At 42.3% G+C, this 25,580-nt stretch overlaps 1 protein-coding gene across 3 annotated transcripts in view; it reads right to left on the reverse strand.

Moving 5' to 3' along the window:
• CACNA1C (calcium voltage-gated channel subunit alpha1 C) overlaps positions 1–25,580 on the reverse strand; it is a 633,467-nt gene that overhangs the window by 298,459 nt on the left and 309,428 nt on the right. The window lies entirely within an intron of this gene.

The raw sequence follows: 25,580 nt of genomic DNA on the forward strand, positions 1-25,580 counted from the left end.
CATGCAATAATTATATTTTAAACTTCAAATCCCACATTAGAGTTAGAGATCATTCTAAAATACATAATGAAGGTTGCAAAAAAATACTTTAGCTTAATCCCATTGGTATTACAGGTAAAGCTGTTTAAAGTTCCCTTGTAGCATAATATAGTTTGAGAAATTGGAGCCAAGAACATCGATCCTGCAAGTGCTTTTCAAAATGTGAACGGACCAAATTCTGAATGAACTCCTTAGTTGGACAAAACTCCCACTGACTTCAGTGAGAATTTTGTACACATAAGAACTGAATAAATGAGCAAGTGCATAAGGATGTGGCCCATTAATACCAGAAATATTCTTATACTGCCATTTAAAAAGAATAATTGTATTGATTTAGGTGGGTTTTGTTATTTTCACTTCATTGCCTCCAATCCCTCCAAATGCAGCAGTGTACTAATTCAGGAGAGCCGCAAAGTGAAACTGACTAGCAACACAAATTAAACAAAAAAATATAGTGTCAGAGCAGAACACAGGACAAAATAAATAGCTAATGATGGGAAAACAAATTAGATTTTAATAATTCAGTGTTAGTGATCTAGGGTATTAGTAACACATGGAAACAGTGTTTTAGAGGTGATGCGGGATGTACAGTTGCCCCCAACTTCACTTGGATTTGTGGGGGCACAACATTTACAGCTGCTCAAAATTATTTTGTTGAAACAGTTCAATAAAATATGGCCTTTTGATTGAATTTCTGCAAAAGTTTTAGCTCTGGCTAAAGTTTTGTTTTTTGATGGGAAAATTTGTCAGTTTTGGGTTTCTATTTTTCCCCTCATTGTGATTAGTTCCATATTTGCCTCCATCACTTTCTGTAGAGAAGTGAAAGAAACCTTCCTCAGCTAACCTGTCAGAGTGCTGCATCAATACAATGCATCTAATTATCTCTCTTCTAGCAACAATATGATATTTATCTTTCTTTCACAATATCTGTCGCTCTCACATCCTTTGTTTCTCCCCCCTACCTTTCCCTCCCACTTTGTCTTGCTTTGCTTTATTTCAATCTCTGTTCTTGGTGACAAGAAGCTGATGCATGATAAACAAATTAGACAGTCATTCCACTGGCCTTCGACAACAGAATAGAGTAATCTAATGAGTTTCTTTAATTTTAATTAGTTTTCTTTCTGCAATCATTCCTTTAATGAAAAGTTCAATTACAAGTAATGGATGCCATTAGCCTAGTTGTACTAGAAGCTCAGCTCAACTATCACACAGCAAAGGAAAGCAGAGACAACGGCACAGAAGTATTTTACAGAAAAATTCAATGGGGCAAATTCATCCTAACGTAAGTTCCCTAAAAATCAACAAACAAGTTCACTAGTGATCATTTTAAAGAGCTAAATTAATTGGACAAACTCATCTAGAATATTGGTTCACCACAAGTTGCATCTGCTGTAGGGGAGGAGAGGAGATGTTTGGGTATTGAGTTTAGCCCATTTGAATGTAGGTAGTTGCCAGGTGTCTGGTTTTTGACCAGAATGCCTGGTTGAAGAGAGACCCTGTCGGCTCTGGTCAGCACTGCTGACAGGCCGTTAGAAGTCCAGTCAGTGGCGCAGCAGGGCTAAGGCAGGCTCCCTTCTTGCTGTGGATCTGCATAGCTCCTGGAAGCAGCAGCATGTCCCCACTCTGGCACTTACATGTAGGAGCAGCCAGGAGGCTCCGTGCGCTGCCCCAAGCACCAGCTCCACTGCTCCTATTGACCAGGGACCAGGGCCAATGGGAGCTGCGGGGATACTGCAGCATGCAGACTGCGCCTCTGCATAGGGGAACATGCCGCTGCTTTCAGAGGTAAACGCCGCCTGGAGCCTGCACCTCTGATCCCCTTCCATGTCCCAACCCCCTCCCCCAAGCCTGATCCCCCTCCTGCCTTCCTAAGCCCAGAGCCCCCTTCTATATCCCAAATCTCTCATCCCCACCCCACACCCCCAGGCAGAGCCCTCACCCCCCCAACCTGATCCCCCTCCTGCCCTCCAAACCCCTCAGTCCCAGCCCAGAACACCCTCCTGCACCTCAAGCCCCTCATCTCCAGCCCCACCCCAACTCCAGCTCTGATCCCTCTCCTGCCCTCCAAACCCTTTGGTCCCAGCCTGGGGCACCCTCCTACACTCTAAACCCCTCATCCCCAGCCCCACCCCAGACCCTCCACTCCCAGCTGGAGCCCTCACCCACCCCCAACCCCCTGCACCAGCCTGGAGCCCCCTCCTCACCCTAAACTGCTCATTTCCAGCCCCAACCCCAGCCCTCACCCCCTCCTGCATCCCAACCCACTGCCTCAGGTCAGAGCCCCATCCCCCACTCTGAACACCTCATTTCTGGCCCCACCCAGGAGCCTGCACCCACAGCTGGAGCCCTCACCCGCTCCCACACCCCAACTCCTTGAGCCAGCCTAGTGAAAATAAGCAAGTGAATGTGGGGAGAGTGAGTGACAGAAGGAGTGGGGGATGGAGTGAGTAGGGGCAAGGCCTTGAAGGGGGAGGGGTGCTTTTTTATTTTGCAAATAGGAAGTTGGCAACCCTATTTGAACTCAAACCCCTTCTTCCTGAGCTTCAGAGCTGGGGCTGAAGAAATGCAGGCCCCACCTCTATTTTGTTTCAGTACAAATGTCTAAAGAGCACTTAGCTTGCATCAAACTTGAAACATTTAAATTGTGGCAAGAACGGTCATCCATGGTTATTTCGGTGGCCTCAGGGTTTTGGGGGGTTTTTTGGCTGAATTTCTCATCCAGCCTTATGCTGCTGTTAAATGACCACTGTAGGGGAGAAAAATATATCAAATCCACAAAAGGAATACTGGAGGAAAAAAGGAAACAATCCTCTTGTGTACTGAAAGAGAACAAATAGAAAAATTGCTTGCAGCCCTAAATGTGCCACCCCTTCTCCTGCTTTTGGATCAGATGATGGGGGAGTAGTTTAAGTAGTCAGTTTGTTCCCTCAGTCTCAGAACCAGCTGAGGACCAACCTGGCCCCCTACACTTTACAGCAGCAAAAATGCTGCTCGGTCTTCTGAATTACCCTTAAAACAGTTAAAATAGCATCACCACCTGTCAGAATGCAACTCCCTGTTCTTTATGTATTTGTTCCAGAAGTACTCAGGTAGTCACAGCTAAAAAGCCTCTCCATATTGTTTAAATTAAAATTGTTAAGTAAATCTACAAATGAATTCTGTTAATAATTGGGGATCTTAAAGAATGTCCTCTACAGTATCTCTCTTTTAAAAATATTTCAGTTACTTTTTTGGGGGGTGGAATAGAGACTTCCACTCCTGGATGATCAGCTTTACTGTCACCACATGCAGTTGTACAGTCTCTCCCTATCACTAGGGCACTGTATTAAATAGCTTTTTCTACTTCTCTAGCATACCTCTGGGTTATCTTGTGACCTCTCTTCGGTTACCTTGTAAAGGCCAAAGTTAATCGGGGGGATTTCCCCCCTTTTTCCAGAGAATCTCAAGCACCGATTTGAATGACCCTCAGTTGGGTTGGCGATATTTAGGCTAGAAAGTTCCTCTTCCTCATTGGACCTGCCCTCAGGAGGGCATTTAGGAACATGACCTGGTGAACGTTTATAGTCTTCTTTTGATCAGGCCCCTCAGAGCCCCTTTTGCAGAGGCACATAAGCTTCACTGAGCATATTTTTAATTAATCCTGGATTTAGAGAAATGTGGGGATTTGTGGATTGCTGAACTCCTTCTGTCTCTGGAGACATGTCAGTTTCTCCTTGATGCCAGTGGCCAAGGATATATTGACATTTAATTGAGACTTTGGCTTAGCCTCCTGGGGTTACTGATTTCTCTCAATTGGAGGAGCTTTCAAAACAACAATCCTACTACTTTGAAGTAGTAGAGCATCTTTCATCTGAGGCCTGCAAAAGTCTTTACAAATACTAGTGAATGAATTAAGCTACAAGTCACACTGCCACTGAGAAAGGGAGTTATCTCCCCTTAACAAATGGAGAAAACTGAACAGAGACATTAAGGCCAATACTTCCAAAGGCGTCCATTGATTTTGGCCCCCTAAAATGCTGACTGCCTGATGTGAGACAACCTGGACTTGATTTTAGAGATGCTAAGTATTCACAGGCACCCCTGACCTAAGTTGGAGTTTTGGGTGCTTAAAACCTCTAAAACGTAAGCCGTAAGAGTGCGGTAATTAAAAAAACCAAAACACTGATCATACATTACTTATTCAGGGTCAGGTTAACATTCAAAACCTGGATAAAGATAGAAGAGGAGGGCTCCCTTGTTAGCAAGACACTGAGTATGCTAAACAAGGTGGCCATCATCTTTTTGGTGCTTCTCTTGTGTACATGCTTAGTGAGACAGTTTTTCCATTACATGGACAGTCCATATTATACTATATCAGTTTCAGAGGAGAAAGTTGTCACTTTCTCCAATATTGTGCAATACCAAGTCTAGCTGCTAACAATTTTACCTTTCTGTTCAGAAAAGTAAATTCCTTATTAGAGCATCAAATATTAGATCCCTTGACCTGCTAGGAAGCTGGTGTTGTGTCATAAAATGAATCTCTTTAATAGTTTTCTCCCAAAGCCAACTACTTCCCAGACACAACTTCCGCATCTACAAGTAGGTTCCCCTTTCCCTACAAAGGTGCCAACAGAGCACCTCCCTAGTAGCAAAACTAGGATGGATCTTAACAGCAATTATTATAGATATTTTACTCCAGTTACGAGCTACACAAATTGAAGACATATATCCCATTTCCCATATAGCGACCCACTCATCCAGATCAATTTCTCTGTCCAAGTTCCTTTCCCATCTGGGTTGTTTTCTTATCAAAGATATTTTTCAGTGAAAATTAAATTAAACCTTTGTTGCAGCTTGCGCCTGGGTCAATTCCTCAAATGTGGTTAAAGGTCTAGATAGAGCCTTGGGGTATCAAGATTTCACAAAACATTAGAGTTGTAAATATTAAAAATATAGGAGCATTATTGACATTACATATCTCTTGATATGATTTCAAATCAAGACCCAGGAACAGATGTTCCAATTGAGTAATCTCAGCTCTCACCCACAGCGAATAGTCAGTTGGATATTTCCTATGCATAAATTACCGATTAATTTAATTGACTATGGTAGAGAGCCTCAGCAACAGCATTTAAAAATTTGTGCATAGCTGCTAAGGTGGTCTGGATGAATGGATGATTTTTTAATTTTTGGTGACCTAAATTTCTTTAGCCCAACAATTACTATGAATAGCTATATTTGGTCTTCAGTCACATTCGAGTTTTATCCAGTGTTTGGATGGTCTATTGTTAGCCCAACTGATCACATCTTATTGTGATGCTTAATAAAAAATAATCTAATCCAAAATAAGGAATGCTAGTCCACCCCATTTTGTAGGACGATACAGGACTTTAGAACTCACCCTTTTTCTGTTATGTTTCCATATGAATTGTATTTATAGCCCTCAACATTCAGATTCATCTCCTGCCAGACATCCAACAGATCCTCATTTTCTAAGTGACTCAAATTTATACTTGCTCCTCCCAAATGCCCGCTGTGTACATTCAATGGATCCAAAGTGGGATTAAGCACCTTGTCAAGTGCCCCCCCACCCCTGCAAAGAAAATCCCCTTCCCTAAATCTTTCTAAATCCCTAAAAAACTGATTAAAAAATTTGCCCTTGATTGGCAGCATATACATTGCTTAAGGTGAGAAGTTTACCTTTCAAGGTCCCCTTAAAATATATCTGCCCTCCGTATCTATGTATTGTACTGAAACAATAAAAAAGAGAAGTGTTTGGCAAAGAGCATGTCCAACCCTTTTCTATTAGATTGCCCTAGAGAGGCATATGGTAGTGGTGTCCAACAAGCATTCAGGTATTTATCATCATTTTTCTTCAAGCATGTTGTGTAACTAGATACTAGGAAAATCCTTTGCAGTGAGCAGCATACCCTTTTCGTTAGATTGCTCATTCCCTTAACATTAAACAGTCATGTTATTAATAAACTCCCCCATAAGTACCAAGCTTGCTCTTGTACAGTATATTACCCTTTGCCAAAAGGGGTAAGAATCCCCCCAGCCAGATCCCTATTACATTTGCTCTTCCTCTTTAAATAAGAGATTTTAGATAGTTACCAACAAACACATAGCAATTTTAAAAAAAGGAAAAGCAATATATGTGGGAATTTTAAACATCTATATTGTTGTCACCTGATCCCGAGTAGGATTTACCACATTTTTAAATTGAGCCCTTTTTATTAATATAATCTTGATGATTAAAACATAATATTTAAATGCTGTTTCTTTTATGCTCTGTTTCCCTCCCTCCACATTGTCCCATTACCACTTGGTCCCCTCTAGCTGTGGAGCCCAGGCTCTTTACTTCCCCTATGCCTGTGTTAACCTCACTCCAGCAGGGGCCTTTCTTAAGAACAAAGCCATATCTAAAGTTAAGATCTGTAGAACACTGGGTATTACAAATTATACCATTTTTGAATTCCTTATTCTTAATTTTCCACCATAGGGGACTGCAGCTGCACATCCTTACCTCTGGGGCATCTCTCTGTGCCCAGACATGGCATTATAGGGGACTTTACCTCCCACTCACTCTGGGGCCCACTTACTTGGTCTCAAGGTTAAATCCCAGCTGGTACCATCTTTAGACTCCCTTCCTGGATCTTCTGAGACTCAGCCCTTTGGTCAAGTCACACACAAGTCAGTCCCCTTCCTAGGTTAGGGAAGGTCCAACTCTAAATCAAATACTCAGAATTAATCTTTCAGCCCCTAACAGTCTCCACAAAATCCTCTGTTTGTCCTCCAGCAAGATTCCACCACTGCAGTCCTTCCCCAAAGATTCCAACAGCTTTCCTTATTCTCTACTGCAAAGCTTCTCCTGTAACCACTTACTCTTCTACCCCTCCTAGGCTTCTCTTCAGCCCTAGCTCAGGCCCCCTCACAGCACCCTAAGGGGATCTCAGGCTCTTCTAGAAGGGCAAAGCTCCCCTTGTCCCCCTCCCCACTGAGGTCTTAGCTCTATTTAAGGCCAAGCTCCACCTCTTCCAACCAACAGGCAATTAATCAATCAATTGTAGCCCAGGTACAGAGATTAGCTAATTGGGGTAATTTTCTAATTAAGCCTCATTACATCCAGTTGTGGTCTCTAACTAGCTTGGCAGCTAATGCCAGAGGCTGAGGGATAGCTGCTAAATCCTGGGCAAGGCTGAGCCCAGCATGCCTCAAAGGGCCAGCCAGCTCGGCCGCCCATGACAGTGGTGCTTCTCCAATTAATATACATTTTAGAATGTTTGTGAAAAGTCTAAAATCAAACTTACTTCAATAGGGGGGATCTGGGTCTCCTGCTATTTTGTCATTAATGTTTATAATATAAATCACATTAAGTTAACTATAATTTTATAACCACATAGAGTAAAATATTCTGGGAGCTAGTCTATATTTCTTTATCATTTATATAATATCCGTTACTCATTGTAAAGTCTTAGTCCATATACTAAACTTGTTCTTCAGGTTCTGGACTTTTTCTTCTGCTTTCATGTTTTTTCCTCTTTTTTCAATTATTTCGATTCTTTCATCGAGATTAGTAATGCTGTTTGATTGCTTGTTTAACTCTGTTTCCACATCTGATATTTTCCCATTAATGTCACCAATGTCATATTTTTTAAATCTTTAATGTAATCCTAGAACTCTTTCCTCATCTCCATATTCATCATTTTTTATTTCTAACAATAGTCCTGCAGGTCAGCCTTACTGACTGGATGCTTTTCCACCTGCCCCCATAGCTAGTTTGGTGGAGGGGGAGTTACTCCCTTTCATGCTTTGCTTTTTGGGGAGCAGGGAAGGTTGGGGGAAGATCTTTGTATTGGAGGATTTCTTTCCTTTCCCAAATATCTAGATCTTCTTGTCTTTACTTCTTGCTTGTTGGACCTCTCTCAAGATAGTTGCTGCTACATGTCCCCTGATCTGTCTGATCTTTCCAAAATGGCCATTGCCACACTTTCTTCCCCAGTCACAATACGGTAGAACCTCAGTGTTATGAACACCTCAAGAATGGAGTTTGTTCATAACTCTGAAATGTTTGTAACTCTGAACAAAATGTTATGGTTGTTCTTTCAAAGTTTACAACTGAGCATTGACTTAATACAACTTTGAAACTTTACTATGAAGAAGAAAAATGTTGTTTTTAACCATCTTAATTTAAATGAAACAAGCAGAGAAACAGTTTACTCACCTTGTCAAATCTATTTTTAAACTTTCCCTTTATTTTTTTTGTCATTTACATTCAATTCAGTACTGTACTGTATTGGCCTTTTTTTTTGGTCTCTGCTGCTGCCTGAGTGTGTACTTCCAGTTTCAAATGAGGTGTGTGGTTGACCAGTCACTTCATAACTCTGGTGCTCATAATGCTGGGTTCTAGTGTAGTACAATTTTAATTAATTTAAAAAAATCATTGTATTCATCCACTGTCTCTTTGCAGGACAATGAGGGTCTAGTTCAACATCTCCAAGCTTGCAGTCATTTTTGATATGTATGGCAGGCTGATGACAGTGGATACTGTTACTGTTTTCTCCCACAGAAGCTGTCTTCTGGGACTGGGTTCTGCCAGCTGTCTTCAGTCTTTGTTTTTTCTTTTCAAAAATCGCTCCATGAGTGGCTGTTCATACTTAGAGCACAGATCTGGGGATTCAGGTTAGCTTGGTTCTTTTTATCTTCTTAAATTGCTTTAATTTATTTCCTCTTTACTGCAGAGAGCTGGATTAAACCACCATCTTGTTTGCTGGTTTAGCCACACATCCGTCTGTAGAAATTCTGATATGGGCACCCAAAAATGAAGGTGTCTAAAATTAGTGGACACTTTTGGGAATTTGAGCTTAACTAGCATTCCCAAGGTTGCATGGCAAGTAAATGGCAGAGTTGTGACTAAAATGCGAAGGATGAAATTTTCAAATCAGGAAATTTAGGACTTTTAGTTTCAATGGTACATATGTGACTAAGTCCCCTAGTCAGCTGTGAAAAATCTAAGTCTCAGTCCTCTAACCACAAGGTAACACTACCTCCCACCCTTTAAATAAAAATGCTCACAGTAGGGCAATGTTTGAGGCATGCTGGAGAAGCTTTCCTATCTCATTGGGGTATTGGGTAGCTTACTTCACTGATGTTTGTAAAGTGCATTGAGATACTCTGATCTATGGTGCTAAAGCAATGCCTTTATTATGTGGTGACATTTGAATTCCAGTGTGACCAGAAGTGCCAAAACATCACAAGAAAAACTTGTTCTTATGAGATTCTCCATCCACTTTTGCAGCCCAAGGGCAATAATCTTTCTATGCAGTGAAACCATCAGACTAAGGTTCAAAATGCCTGGATACAATTATTCTCTTCCTTAGAATCATAGAATATCAGGGTTGGAAGGGACCTCAGGAGGTCATCTAGTCCAACCCCCTGCTCAAAAGCAGGACCAATCCCCAATTAAATCATCCCAGCCAGGGCTTTGTCAAGCCTGACCTTAAAAACTTCTAAGGAAGGAGATTCCACCACCTCCTTAGGCAACGCATTCCAGTGTTTCACCACCCTCCTAGTGAAAAAGTTTTTCCTAATATCCAACCTAAACCTCCCCCACTGCAACTTGAGACCATTACTCCTTGTCCTGTCCTCTTCTGCCACTGAGAATAGTCTAGAACCATCCTCTCTGGAACCACCTCGCAGGTAGTTGAAAGCAGCTATCAAATCCCCCCTCATTCTTCTCTTCTGCAGACTAAACAATCCCAGTTCCCTCAGCCTCTGGCTCATATAACACTTGAGACTGGCAAGTGTTATATGAAAATGGAACTTGTCTGAAAGAGTGCCTGGCGGCCTCCTGTCACTATTCTGGTTAGAAGACAGTGAGAACTGGCAAAATATTAGACAATATATTCCTAGATTTCCTACAGTAGATATTTGTCTTCACTTGCTGAACATTTACTGTAGCCAGTATATAGTGAGTTCCATTTCATTAAAGTACTTGATGCCTTCAGTTTGCTCTGTGTGGCTGAGATATATTCCATTTGCACAGGGAGGGAGCTTGAGCATTTTGCTGTATAGTAGATACAGTACAAATGCTGCATTTTAAAACCCTGACCTAGATCCAGGAAGAGCTAACAATCTTGCTGTATTCTCCACTGCAAAGAGCCCCAATGCAGTTTAGAGCTGGCTTCATGTGTCAATCTGCAGCTCATCAAGTCCCTTGCTGTCTCCTTATTCTGACAAAGCGAAGCCTGCCTTGCAATTGGAATTGGAGACTACGGGTCAGTTTGACTCAAGCAGCATTAAACAGCACTAAGAGTCCATTATCATAACAGGAAGAAGCGGAAAGCAAAGTTTCTGCTCCTCTCCCAAACACAGAACAGAAAAAACAGAGCCCCCTGATGGTATAGTAAGTCTTACATCCAAAACATGAAATAGGCAGAATATAGGTCATTCATCGTTAACACAAAGCTACCACATCAGTTGACAGTCTTCGTAAGTAAGGCCTGCAATGAGGTTGGAGTAGCACGCGTTGCTGAAAATCAACACTGAGGTTCTTTACAAGATTGGAAGTGTCGGGGTCTCTGAAAGTCAAAATTAGGGGCACTGGGAGAGTTGTGTTTGGAGTCCAGCATTGTTCCTTGTCCCAGTGTGTCAGGCCCCACCCTTATAGAAAGTCTTGTAGTATTCTAAAGTAATTCCTTGTGACGCTATTATACAATAGGGACACTGCACTTCTGCTGGTAATAGCTCACCTTACTTGATCACTCTCGTTACAGTGTGTATGGTAACACCCAATGTTTCATGTTCTCTGTGTATATAATATCTCCCCACTGTATTTTCCACTGCATGCATCCGATGAAGTGAGCTGTAGCTCACGAAAGCTTATGCTCAAATAAATTTGTGAGTCTCTAAGGTGCCACAAGTACTCCTTTTCTTTTTGCAGATACAGACTAACACGGCTGCTACTCTGAAACCTTTCAAATATTGTGGATTTATTTTAAATGAGAGTAATCAGTCTGATCAATTTCTGTTTTTCCATTAACATTGAAATTCAACTCAATATTACATAGAAAAATACTGTACAGTGCTCTCTCTCACACAAACATATGTTCATTAATAAATATATTTTTCTAACATTTATTCCCCCAATTTTTTCTAGCAGCATTTAACTTCTGAGCAGGGGCTAAAACATATTACTCCACACTGCTCTGAAATCTGGAATCCCAGGTCTTCTTGGGAAATATCCCTTTCTGAACAAAAAAAGAACAAGATGTGATTATTAACATACCATGGCACTTTTTACACAAGTAGGTGTGCTTGTCTCAGGACTCAGGCCAATTCCAGCTGGGTAAATACGCCCTGCCTATACCAGAAATTCTCCTGCATTGTATTTTCAGTTGGCTAAGGTACTCTTCACTTTCTTCCTGATCTTGTGTGTTGCTGTGCACTGTTTATAGGCTGTAGCTTCCCACCCAGAAGCCACTGCATTCCAGTGAAGAATGAAGCAATCCTCTCATATAATTTGTAATCTGTTTGTAAAGAATGCAGATCTTAGGATCTTTGAATGGCAGGTGATATAGCATTGTCATTTTTTATTAATTAAAATAATACCTTGTTTATTTAAAAAAAAAAAAACCTCCAGTCACACTTTTGTTGTTGTTGCAATCAATAATATATAAACATCTGTAAATTGCCATGACATACAAGTCATGCAGGAACCAGGATACAGGACACAGTTGCTTAATCATGTTCTAATATTTAACTGTATACTTGTTAGTTGGGTAATAGGTTTGTACACGGTCTTTATATTGTGCTACATTAACTCAGGATGGTAATGTTACAAGGGGAAAATAAATGATATAGATAACTGGATTAAAAAATAAACAATAGGAAACAGAACTGGGGATTCAGAGATGAGAATTTGTCCTTCCTGTTGCTTTTCCTCCAGATTTTTGTCAGCTTGCAATCTATAGGGCTGATTCTAATCCCATTTACACCCATGTAAATCTCGAGTAATTGCCTTTTAATGGTGTCACTCTGGAAACACACTAGCATAACTGGGATCAGAATCTGACCCCATGTTCACACAACTCAGCAAAGACAACTGCTCTCCAACCTCATTAAAACTATTTTGGTTTGTGAGGACATAAGTCTATTCATCAGACCAGCCCTTCTCCCGGCAGACAGGAAAAGTGTCCTGACTTTGGATCTAATGGCCTGAGAGAAGGGAAAGTATTTCTGAAAGGAAAGGGGCATCAAAAATCCGCCTTGCACTCCCACACTATTTTTGTGATTGTCTGTATATGGTTGTCCGTCTCTCTCCAACCTCTGTGATGTCAGTATATACCTATCAGCCAAGGGTAAACAATGAGCCAGCAGACACAGGGTTATTATGAGAGTTTAAAAGGGAGGGCTAAACTGTTCTGAGTTAAATTGGAGCAGTTCTGTTGAATTAAGTGGAGTTGCACGAATGTAACAGAGAGGAGAATTTAGCTTGAAGGTTCAACCCTAAAGAGTCACTAACTTTATGATTGGTAAACACAGCTTTACATGAGTCATCACAAAGGAAAACAGAACAAGGGAGCTTGTCTGTAAGACCTGCCTGAAAAAGACAAAACTAGGGGGGTCAGGGGTGGGGGAGAAACCAGATGTGTGTAATAGTAGTGAAGGGTATTTGAACCTAGAATGACACTGAGTAAGCAACAGAGCCAAGGAATATTGGAAATCAGAGGAGAGCCACTAGGTGGCAAAAAGCATCTCAAATACTTAAAGCTGAAGATGGCTTCACAAAACACAAAGTAGTTTACTGATGAGAAGACTGACTCATGGTTGCTTTTCATCACCACGAGCACAAAGACATTATGCATGGCAAGTAAGATGGATAAAGTGCATGTAACGTTTACAGCCGGAAGGTTTACCACGCATGAGCAACTTGAAGAAGAGACAAGGCAATGGGGAACCAGCAAAGGCAGTCCCAGCACTAGAACCATGCTTAGATATACTTCCACAAATCACAGAGAAGGATGCCAGTTTATTTATTTAATTAATCACCCTGCCTCCTGTCCTTCTTCCCTGTAAGGCTTCCACTGTTGTCAAGCCCCGCTTCCTTCTTCCTACTTAAAATAAAGAAAATATTATTTATTTCTGCCATTCCCAGCCATAGTGCTTGGGTTGCTGCTAAAGTATTACAGACAAGCGGGAGACAGGTATGCTCACACTGTGCTCACACTCCCATGGACTAGCTTTGTTTACAGAATCTCCAAGATAGGAACAACTATATGTTCATGAAGAGGCAGAGGAAGGAGCAAGGAAGGAGAACAAAGAGTATAGATTGACTCATTCCACTAGAAGATGCCAGGCAGATACTAGGTACTAAATGAGACTGATAAGGTGAGCAACAAGCGACAGGTGCCCTAACTGCTGTCAAATGGTCAGGAACAGTGCAGTGCTCATTGCATCATGCTCCTGTCCCACAGCAAGGTAACAAGGCTTTGTCACCTTGCACTTCACCAAGCCCTGTCTTTGACACATCCCAATGAGGAGGAGTTCTTCTTTCACCACTGTCTCTTGTCTAATGATGGGACATTGTGTTTGCATTGTTCTCTTTCACCCTCAACTTGCTATTTCATGTCAGTGGCCCGCTGCATAAAGAATGCATGCTAACAGGTAAGGATTAGCACTAGCAGCCACTTTAGACCTAGAACTTGGGAGAAAACACAAGGTCCAAATCACTGGGACCCTATGGCCCCTTTGCAACAGCACAAATGGACTGTAATGCTGGTGGAGCTGGCTACCTGGGTATTTTCTCCCCCAGAGAGGGAGTTGCTGCATGGTATAGAATCACTCCACCTATTGCAGACCCTGAAATAGGGGCTACATATAGAGCACAGTTATGTAAAAGGAAGCAACAATTCCCAGCTGCTGGGATGGTCCTTTGGGCCCATAGACAGCTGGGCTTCATGCAGTCCTAACCTGCATCATGGGCAAAACCAGTCCCTGACCATTCCCAGAAGAATGGAAGCACAAAGGTGGCACACAGACACCTTTTTCCCCGACACCTCAAGTCCTGTGATGAACACAGCTTGGGCACCAATAAATCAGACCTAGTATTTTCAAAAATAGCTGCCTAAAGGTAGGCTTCTATTATGGGTCTATTACAGGAGTGTGTGGGTAATGGTCTGTGGTCTGTGATGTGCAGAAGGTCAGACTAGATGATAATGATGGTCCCTTCTGGCCTTAAAGTCTATGAGTGTTCTAAATCTATATTTAGGCACCTGAATATATGGCTCGACTTTCAAATGTGCTGAGCCTCCAGTAGGTCCTATTGACTTCAGCAGGAACAGAGGCAGACTCACTGTTTGCAAGGGTCCACAAAGTTCTGCACACTGCACAAATGGCTTTAAAATAACTGCTTTTGCAGCAGATACATGAGTGATTCTTATAAGCCTTCACCCCTCTCAAATATAGTTTCCAGTGACAGTCCCAAACTGTTCCAACACGTTTTCAACTTTATTGGTCACACTATCTCCACAAACCCTTCCAATGTAAATTTCTCACTAACTGCTCACAAAATCACAAAGCATTCCATACGCAGCAGTTGATGTTTGCTCCCCATCGTGGGCTTTCATTTCCAATTTCTCTTTTTTCCCCTCTAGCCACCAAGCCTCCATTCCTTTTGCTAAATGTTTTCTAAATAGGGTGCATTTCCCTTTCCAATATTACAATATCTCAGACACAGAGCAGAGTAGCTAAAGCTGTCAGTGAGTAGGGTATCACTTTAACTTATTGATTAATTCAGGTTATCAAGGCTCACACACTCTGCAGTTTTCTCAGACAATGAAATCTGAAGGACCAACGCTTCATTCCACATCTCAGCAAAGCTCGTCCAGAGATGCTACCATTTCAGTACATCACAAGTAATCATAAAAATGGCAGCAGTTCCAATATCAAAACCCACAAATGCTTTATAAAAATTGGTTAAGCTTATAGAAGGAGAGACAGCTGATATCTGTGTACTCTGCTGCCTTACTACAGGGGAAAAAAAGACTAGTTTAAAACAATGGAAAAGAATTCATCTGACTCGTACAACTACTGGGGTTCATTTGCCTCCATAATCCATTTGGACCATCTGTGTTTTCAGCCTATTGGAGAATATTTCCCTCTTTAGTTTTCCACAGATTGCTAGCAAAGAGCTAACATCTCCCTACGTTCTGCAGTCTCTCAATTGCTCTTCGAATGAATTATTTCTAATGAACACTAAGAAAATAGAAATAAACAATGATGTCTATCTGGGAGAGTCATTGAAGAAGAGGAAATCCATGCAGACCCCTGTGCTTCTTGGTGGGAAGGAGGCAGGGAAGGAAGAGAGAGAACATTGTAATCTTTTTGCTTATGGGAGGTGCTGAGGGTCACATAAGTACCTGAGATAGCCAGAAGAGAGATGAGAGGAAAGAGTCGACCTCCTCCTCAATATTTACTCTTTCTCCCCTCTCTTGTTTATTTCTCTTGCAGATAAGTCTCCACTGACTGATGTTCCTGATCTATAATCTCATGGAGTTATTTTTTCTTATTTGTATTACTGTAGTGCCTAGAAGCCCTAGTCATTGACAAAGCGCCATTCAAACACAGAACAAAAAGATGGTTGATGTGATCATGCTCCTAGTGCCTGATTCATGAATTTGTCAGTGTTTGAAATTAAATAATAGTTTTATTTTTATTTACTGAATGATCCATTTCCTAGGAAGTGCCTTGAGGTAAGCCTCCCATGACAAGCATTATATAGAAATATAAAGTAAATATATATGGGTTTTGAGCTAGCAAAGCTCCCCAGTTGAGGAGTAGGTATATTTATTTTAAATATGATGAGGATTTCTGATTGAGTTTATCCTTATAAATAAAATAAATGCTGGCAAATTTACAAAATATTGTATGTTGATTTGCTTGTGAATTAGAGTGGGCACCATTAAAAGCTTAACATTGACAATTCGAGATACAGTGGTCACCATGAATAAATCAGTATTTGCCATGCAGTTATCTGAGATACTACAGTAGTTTCCTAAGTAATGGGAGCTGTATGGTTAAAACCCTGTGCACCTCTCATAACTTACTTCATGATGTTTGTCCCTGTGTTTGCTTGCACAAACACTGAACTACTGCTATTCATCTATCCTCTGATAGCAGAACACTCAGTTTTGGGACTGTCATTGTGAGCAGCCCTTGTGCAGCCATGCAAAGCCCACTCACAGTCTGGGTACAAATGTGGAGTTTGATGTGCAACATTAGGCACCCTCATTTGAATATTTTGACCTATGGGACTTGTCCAAGCTGTACAGAGTGAGCCAGTATTAGTACCATGGACAAAATCTGGAACTCCCATCTCATTCCCAATTTCCATTGATTTCCATGGAAGTTAGGCACCTAAATACATTTGTGGATCTCGGCAAAGAAGACCAACCATTCCATCATAACATAGTCTTTGGGGGTTCTGAGAAACAGTTGAACATCTCATATGTGGTCTTCCATCACTTAGACAGACTGGTTGGTTTAACTGGAGACATCGTTAACTTAATTATTGCTGTGATTTTTCTTATTTTCAACTTATCGTTTCTCCTGTAACAATTCATTACCTTTCCTGAAGAAAGAAATGTGTGTGCTGATAATGTCTTCTCTTTTTTCCCTGCCTCTCTATCTCTCTTTTATATTGAATAATCATTTATATGGTGACTTAATTAGTTAATTATGAATGTGTTTGGGTATTTTAAGGAGGAAGAATCACTCTGTTTACTTGCTAGTAATTAAGTGGCTTGCATTTGATTTCTGTTTTGGGAAATTTCTGAGTATTTTATTTTTCTGGGTGGTGGAACTGAAATATTAAAACATAATTATTTACTTTATATCATGATGCACTGAAGGAAGAAATACATTTCACTGACTGCAGGCTGTGGGCTTGGAGTGGGTTATTATAGATGTCACTGATCTGAATGGATTTATTAGAATATAGCAAGAGCAGTAGAGAAATGGACATTAATTGTAGGCAAGAGACCTCGTCCTCACCTTCAAGGCTCTGCAATACATCTCAGCTCATATCTCTGCTCTCACTGCTCCACAGATTTCTTCTTAACTCCTCCTCCCTTCAACTGGCTATGCAAAAGCAGGCACCCAAATGCCCCCCGTCCCCTGGTGATCCTTGTGATCTGTAAAGAGTAGCTTATCTAAAAATAAAATAAAATAAATAAATAAAATCTTTCACCAGGCCATGCCCAGGAGGGGCTGTACTGGAAGTCACTCATTGCCTCTCTTGCAGCTACACTGTAGTGCTGATTATCATCAGACCTGAACAGACAGGCTGGGGGAGGTTAATGTAAATTTGGGCAGTGGTGCCCAGTTATTATTACTAGTCAGTATCTTCTTGGGAAAGGGGCAGGGCTGCTTCTGTTGCAATTCTGCTCTGCTACTACTAGCTGGATGTAGGATTTCAGCAGCCATCACAAGACATTTTAAAAGGCTTAAATACAAATTATTTTATCGCAATTATCAGAAGCTATGACCTACTCCACACAAAGTAAATGGGACTTTCGTTATCAACTTTTATGGGAGCAGAAGCAGGCCCTGTATGAGGCACTGGTGCCGTCTTTCTGAGGGGGCATTACACTGAACGAGATTGTTGGTGCAGAAGTAATGCTGTGTAAAGTCTCCGGATTTGGAAATTCCTCAGTATATACTTCATTTTCCAATGGAGGCACAGTGCCTCTCTGCTTAGGAAGGAAGCTCATGCTGTTCATTTCATCTAGTTTAAATAAACAAGGAAGGCTTTGAAATCTACGCCAGGCAACTTCAGAGAGGGCAGACAATGTCCTTTACCATGATAAATAGAGTCACCTCCTTCTTCAGCACCCTCCGGCTCATGCCAGAAGAAAAAACAATCTGCATTTAATCTGATCAATCACCAGCAGGGAAACTGCAGTATTAATGCTTGATAATGCAAAGCAAAGAGCAAAATACTCAGTGCATTTTCTTTTGGAGAACAATTTTCCCGTGCTCTTGCCCAGGCTGTTTTCTGGGAGGGGCCAGGGAGAGGGGACTCCTCGGGGATACCTACAATTCAGTTCCCCCTCAAAGGCTGACTTCCATTTTTGAAGGGCTGGATGCAGCTTCTGCAAAGACCCACAGCTCTGCTTCTGGGTCTGTGTCAGGATGAGAAAAAAGATAATTTCTCTAGAACAGTGGTGGGCAACCTGTGGCCCATGGGCCGCAGGTTGCCCACCACTGCTCTAGAAAAACTCAAGAGTCTTCCTGCTCTGTTTCACTCCCAGGGAACTTTGGGGGGTATATATCACACCCCCACCCTCCTGATTTTTGATTATCCTGTTGATGTCCCATACACTGTTAATTATTTCTCCATAAGCTTTTAATTTATTTATTTGAACACCATACATATTATTGCCAACACCAAGCGTTCAGAAACCACAAGTGAGGTCCCAGAATCATGAGATATTTAAAAACAACACATTTTTGGTTTTTTCTCTTTGCCTTCTGGTTTCTCATCCTTTAGAGTACATTTTGTTCATATTTTCAAGCTTTTCTCTGAACCTATGAGGGTTTCTTTCTTTCTTTCTTTTAAACAAAAGCTGAGATTCTCACAGAATCACTTGCCTCCAAGAGCTGGGGCAGTAATAAAAACACCAAATATTGTGAGACTTGTAATATTGCAAGAGTTGGCAACCGTAGAAAACTGATCAAAGTGCTCCACAGCCAACCAAAATTAACTCTCATCCATCCCCATCACCCCAAAGACCTTGGAAATTACATGTGTTTTGCAATGTTCATAACGGATGGGCTCTGCTGGACCACTAGGGGAGTGAGTTCTAAAGCCCTGGGCCTCATCCGAAATATAACCTGTCATCAGCTCCATTTTGTTTTCACCTTGATGCTATTAGTTAAACATTCCAGCTGATTTCAAGTGCCATGATATCACCTGAGGAGAGAGCTGCTTTCGGGTATTAATATCGTTGCAATCCACAGCTGCCTTTAGTTTATTAATGGTACATATGCAATATAGTGATATCCAATGGGCCTCCGTTTCCGCTCACACCAGCTTCACAGTGTTGTAATACCATTGGCATCAGTGGAGTTATTCCTGATTGACTCCTTTACACCTGTGACACTGAGAGTAGAACCAGTCCCACTATCACAGAGTTAAGTATGCACTTGTTCCTACAAACATAGCACTTTATCACTAATTTTAAAGACTTTTAAAATAAATTATATATGCATTTTCACAATCTGGCTGGCAATTTCTTTTTCCAGTGACTCGTAAACATTCACATTCATTAATGAATAGTAAAGGTTACTATTTAGTATTATAGAAATGACAATTAACAACACTTGCTAGTTGTCAGGTACCAATAGAGTGCAGTGACATCAGCTAAAACGTTGGTACAGTACAGAATGTTTCCTGTAACTTGCTGGCATTTTGTTTCAAAGGTTTGATTGGCGCTCCCAAACTATAAGAGATGGGCCCACGCTTCACAGTTGGGGTTTGGGCCCAGGTCTGGATCCAAACTCCTCTGAAGTTTGAGGTTATTTGGCTCCAGCAACTACACCGAGATACTTTGCTTTACAGATCCCACCATTCTAAGAGCTTGCTGCACTTTAAGATATGACACAATTTCTCTATTTGAAATTAAGTTCCTTTTGTAGCAGGGGAAGTGATTTTGAATTATCCTTTCTCAAGAGGCACTTGGACAACACAGGCATCTGGCCAAGAGGCTGAGAGGAGACAGATAAACCTGATGACAAACATCTAAATGAAAAACTTCACCTTCATTAAGATGGTTTCTCATTCTGCCTAATGCATATGGCCACAACGCCTCTAATGTTTCACTCTGGATGCTGCAGTCATTATGGCCAAGACTTGAGATTTGCAGATTTTCCCAAAACCTAATCTCTCACGTGTATTAACTCTGGCAGCTGCCCGAGTGACTGAGAGGGATTTCCCAAGCACCTTCTTCCCGTTCCTTGCCAGCCTGAAGCCACTCAAAAAACCCAAACAAACCTGCAACACTGGACACTGGGACCAACAGCCACTGCATACAGCAATTCCAGTCATGTTCCTGTGGAAAGATGGGAGAGCAAGAGGAGACAGGATTTCCTACAGAGGTGAACATCCAAAGATAAAGAGAGAATGCCTGTCCCTCTCTTCCTGGGCACCTTGCTTCTTCTCTCACTTGATTGATAATACCTCAGACATCTACACTGTTTGTTTTTTCCCCAGGAAAAAGTTACTAGCATCACAGAAATCACAGATAGAAAAGTTCGTCCAGTGGGGAGGTGGGATGCAAAACAGAATTGATCTCTACAGCATATTCTCCAGGGCTTTGCCCAATCTATTTTTAATGACCCTCCAATGAAGGCACTTTCACTATTTCTTTCCAACGCATACTCTACAATCTAGGAGGCCTCACAGTTAAAATGTTTGCTAATATTTAGTCCAAATTTTCATTTGCTCAACTTCACCCCATTACTGCTGATATTTACCCCATTTCATTCCCTGAAATGAGTTTCCAAACCAAATGAGCCCCCCCTTTAACCTTTTGGGAAAGAGGAGAGTAACCAATGCTTTCAAAAGCTCTAGCATTGTTCTGCACTAAGGAGCCAGACTCTTTTTTTATTCAGCAAACAAGAACTCGACTAAAATAGCATCACGGAGATTGTTTAAACTAGGAGTGAGGAAGAGAGGACAGATACATCCCCTGGAGTATGCAAAGCACAAATGAGATTGAAAAGTGAAATAGGCTCAGATAAAGTCACCTTGGCTCAATTACACAATCAGATGTTGCAATAGCATTAGCATTGTGATATCAGTGCCCCTTAGTCTAACCAAATCTTATCATCACCCTACGAACACAGCTCCGTTCCCCACAAAACAAAACTATAACCAGCAATGGGCATTGGTGCCCCAAACGTTCCATCCTGAAGCTAGCATCCTTTCATGCAGCCTCCGCTCCACAGATCAACTGCAGACACATGGAAGGGCCAGCCCCAGCTGTCCTGGTTTATTAGGGGGTGGACAGAGAGGGTAGCTGGCCTCAGAGTGCTGGCTGGCAAAGGGACTGGGAGGAAATCCCACCCCTGACTTCCTCCTGCCATCCCACCTCTCACTGGAGAAGAAGAATGTTACCCCAAAGCAGGAATTCAGCCCTGCCCCAGTGGGAACAAGGGGCTGGCTGCAGGCCATCTGGATGGCTCAGCCATCATGGGGCCGGGCTGGAGAGAGGACAGATAAGGCTGAGGCCTGAACATATGTGGCTTTGCTGTGGTTGCTGGGGGGGGAACAGTCCAATTACAGCCTGAACCTGTGACTACAGGATCAGCCCAAGGGACAGACTAGAGGCACTGCGATGGCCAGGCTAAAAACGGTTTAGACTCAGCACAGGAGTCTTGACCAGTAGTGAAGGGAACCAAGGGGTTGGCCCTAATGGGAGGCAAGATTGGTCCTCTCAGCCACATGGCTTGAAATTTGGGATTTGCTTAATGAACCTGGCAAAAAGAAAAGGAGTACTTGTGGCACCTTAGAGACTAACCAATTTATTTGAGCATAAGCTTTCATGAGCTACAGCTCACTTCATCGGATGCACCTGGGGTATCCCTACTACACATCAAAACATTAAAGGATAACAAGCATCTGTTCACTAAAGCGGGCCCTGCCATTCATACTCTGGTGGTAGTAAACTGATCCTGAAGCCATCTCACTTGGGCCCTGTAAACTGAACTATTGGTGAAGGAAGGAGATTTCTGCAATAGTTGCTTCTGGAGTTCTCAGTCTAAAGACTGTCACCAAAGGGTACCTATTTTGCTGTGGACACCAATACATTTCACCTTGGACACTATCCAGCCATCAGATGACAACCTGCAGATCCTACTACCGTGGCCTAAATTTGAAGCAAGCAGTAAATCAGACATTAAAGGATCCTTATCCCATTACCAATCCCCTGAAACAGCCAGCCCCCCACTTGTCCTTTTAAAATGGATTTATTTGTCCTGTTTAAGTCTTCACATGTATTGTGGTGGTTTGGGAATTCAAATACTTTTTATATTTGCAAAGTTTGATATTGTTTCCCTCTAACAAGGAATCCAAAACACACGTGTTTCCAATATAAGGGGATAAAGAAAAGGCTGACTTTACTGAGCTTGTCTCCAAACCAGAAGGGATGGGCACTCAGTCCTGGCAAGGAAGCAGGCACCTTGAGCTAATTTCACCCCTGGTGTAACTCCATTGACTTAAATGAGCTTATACCAGGGACGAATTTGGCCCATTGTGTCTGTCTCTCTAGTGATCCCTTCTGGCAGGGATCCCAGATGACAGATCCTTTTTATGGGAGTAAAAGTGGAGTGGAGAAGATGATTGAGAGTGCTCTGTGCTCCAAAAGGGGCGCTTTCATAGAAAGAAAATAAACCAGTGACATTTGGAGACGGACTGACTTCCTGTCACAAGTTAAGCTATGTCACAAACAAGCCTGTAACTGGGTTCTGCTTTGGGGTTAAACTCCACTTTGCTTTCAGATAAAACACTGCTCAGTTTTCAAAGGTTATGACAAGGCTGTTTGGAGTCCCTTATCCGAGGTTATCCTTAACCTAATGATTGGAGACTAAAAAATTGCTCGTCTCCCTCTCTGTGTGACATGGAGTTACAGAAAGGTCCACATTAATTGTCTCATTGACTTCAGCAGGAGGTTTTCATTGGTGAAATCTGAGATGGTGGGAAAAGGAGCCACTGGGCTGACTCCTTGGGCTTGTCAGATCAACTCAGCTCACATCCCAGGGTGGTCTGGCTGCATGCACAGGTTCATTCTCTTGCACTTGTGTGCATGTACACACAGACATACACAAACACCTTATTAATAGGCAACTGACAGGCTGGCAGGTCATTCTTAATAATTTATCTTATTATCCTAACTAACGATAACATAAAACAATCCAAATGCAGGCCAGCACATTCATCTGTGACCTTTACCTAAATCAGCCTGGTGAAAGACAAAATAACACTGAGTGTTGAGCACTGAGTGTTGCCCTTCACTGAAAAGAAAAGAGGAATGCAATAAGCATGGTCACTAATTGCCACTCTAACGGGTGGTGTAGAGAGAGGGAGGGAGCTGAGGAGATCCTACCAAAGTAGTACAAAACAGAGGCAACCAGGACTCTGCTCTGGCTTATTACTCATGCAGGGAGTGCCAGCAATTTAATTCTGGGAATGCTCCAAACCAGGCCTCACAGCAAGAGATGCCAGACCCTAGCAGCTGCATTGGCAAGATACCCTGGCACATTGTTCTTTGCTGTCCCATTCTCCCAGGGTGGTTAGGTGAAAGTAGTTAATCTTTTAATATAGAGAATTTTCTCAGGACTGCTTCAAACAAATCTAGAGCACCCTGCAAGGCAACTCATTTGGACTCCTACTTGCCAGACCCAAGATTTAATGTATGATCTTCTCTTTCACGATGCACCTCAAATGCTCTATCATGCCAGATGGGGGAAGGCTTCCGATCCACATAGTAAGGGGGGCATTCAGCCATTTGTTCCAATTGTATTTTTTCCCCATGGAGGCTCAAGTTGTCTCCCCAGGGTTCTGAGTCTCCACACTGTTGCTCTTACTCCAAACCAAGCAGCACTGGGCAAGGGGATGGGATGGAACCCTAATGAACTCGGGGTCTCCTCTGGCTGCAGCTGTGACATCACTGTCTGTACTGGCCCACTCTCACTTTACTCCCTCCATTTGTCTAGCAATGGCTTTTCCTCTGTCTTTCACATAATCTCATCACTGTCATTGCAAGATCCTTCTCCTCTGAAGCTTCTGCCAGGCCCAATTACTTTCCAGTATCTCTCTGCTTCATTGACTCTTCATCTCATTTCAAGTCTGAGCTGGAAGATGTAAGTGTGTGCGTGACAGAGAGGAAGATGTACGTATGAAAGAATGACTAAGGAACAGAGAGCCATTGGGGGAACCTTTTGCATGTGGAGATACAGGCATCTTTCTGTCTTCCAGCAGAAGAAATGTTGGGAAAGAATGGCTCCTTTCAGCACAAGCAGTTAAAGTTCAAGTGGGGTGAGAAAAACATCAAGTAGTATGTGCTGGATAACCCTCTTGAGATCATAGTAACCGTTGGAGCAACACAAAGACAGAGAGCAGAGATATGGTGGCAGGTGATACCTCACTCAGGAAACCACATGCAGGAAGAGAAAAGCATTATGAGAGTATCTTGCAAATGGGAGGCATTCTGGTTCGCAGCTGGGAGAGCCAAGAGAGCCTGAGAAGACAGACAACTCCCATTTGCTATCAAGCTACTAATGCTCACTTCTGATTGACCTGTGATGCCAGCCTTCACTAACCCCTTGTTAAATTTTCACCTTTATGTTTTCTCCCATGCTGCCCCACCTGGTTGGGAGATGCTCCCCATAAACATCTGCAAAGCTAGCTCATTGTCCATTTTCACAGTCTATCATGCTGACCAATAAAGTCTCATTACTTACGTGAACTCCCCCATCTATTTGTGGCCCTGTGTTGCCTCTTGTCTTATACTTAGATTGTTAGCCCCTTGGGGCAGGGATTGTCTTTTAGTTCTGTGTTTGTACAGCACCTAGCACAATGCGGTCCTGGTCTAGGTGCTACAGTAATACAAGTAAATGATAAGATTTCAGTCCCTTTCTCCTTTATTTTTCTAAAATGATTTGTGTATTATTATTAGGAGAGGACGAGGTGTGATGCTTTCTTGGGGCACCCAGAACTGTAAATCACCTTGTCACCCCTCTGCCTTAGCAAGAGAGAGAGAGATTTGCTGCTGCTAAATTGTGTCAGCTCCCTGACACTGCAGTCTGTCACCCGGTCCAACAAACTCAGGATTCTGAAACTTCTTTCCATTCCTTGCAGGTGACCCTTGCTGCCCCCAATTACCAACCCCTCCCCACCGCCCCTCTCCAGAAGGGTGTTCCTCTGCAGCATCCAGGCCTTAGTGCTGGGCACTTACAGAAATTACCCTGTCCACTGTCTCCAAAGAGGTAGAGATACAGCAGCCTGTTGGCTCAGCTGAGGACTCACATCTCACTTTAATATAACAGCACTGAGGTGAATTTATAACAAGAATAAACTGCTTAATAAAGATCAGAGATTTAGGTGATACTCAGTAGAGATAATAGAAACAGAAAATAGTTACAAATAAAACAAAAGGATAACCACACTTCCTAGTGACTTAACTCAACAGGCAGCAACCCTTGCCTAAGAGAAGTCTCTTACCTAATGCAGCCATTCAGCATCACCCACCTACATAGAGGATCCACCATTCAAAGATACAGAGAGCACTGGCCTCCTCGTCCCCTAAGTGATGGCTAGGGGTTCTCTCCCTTTCTTATAGTCCAATAAACCTTATAAGTATATCCCTTGATAAAGTTCTTCTTCCCTGCTGTTTGCGCTCCAGCAAGCTGACACCATGCTGTTTCCTCATCCTCCTGGTAACTGGTGTTTACCTAAGGTACAAATGAACAGCTGATTGTATCTGGCTCACCCTGCTTAATTT

This window comes from Lepidochelys olivacea, assembly GCF_965140295.1.
Source record: "Lepidochelys olivacea isolate rLepOli2 genome assembly, chromosome: 1".
NCBI classification, from domain to species: Eukaryota; Metazoa; Chordata; order Testudines; family Cheloniidae; genus Lepidochelys; species Lepidochelys olivacea.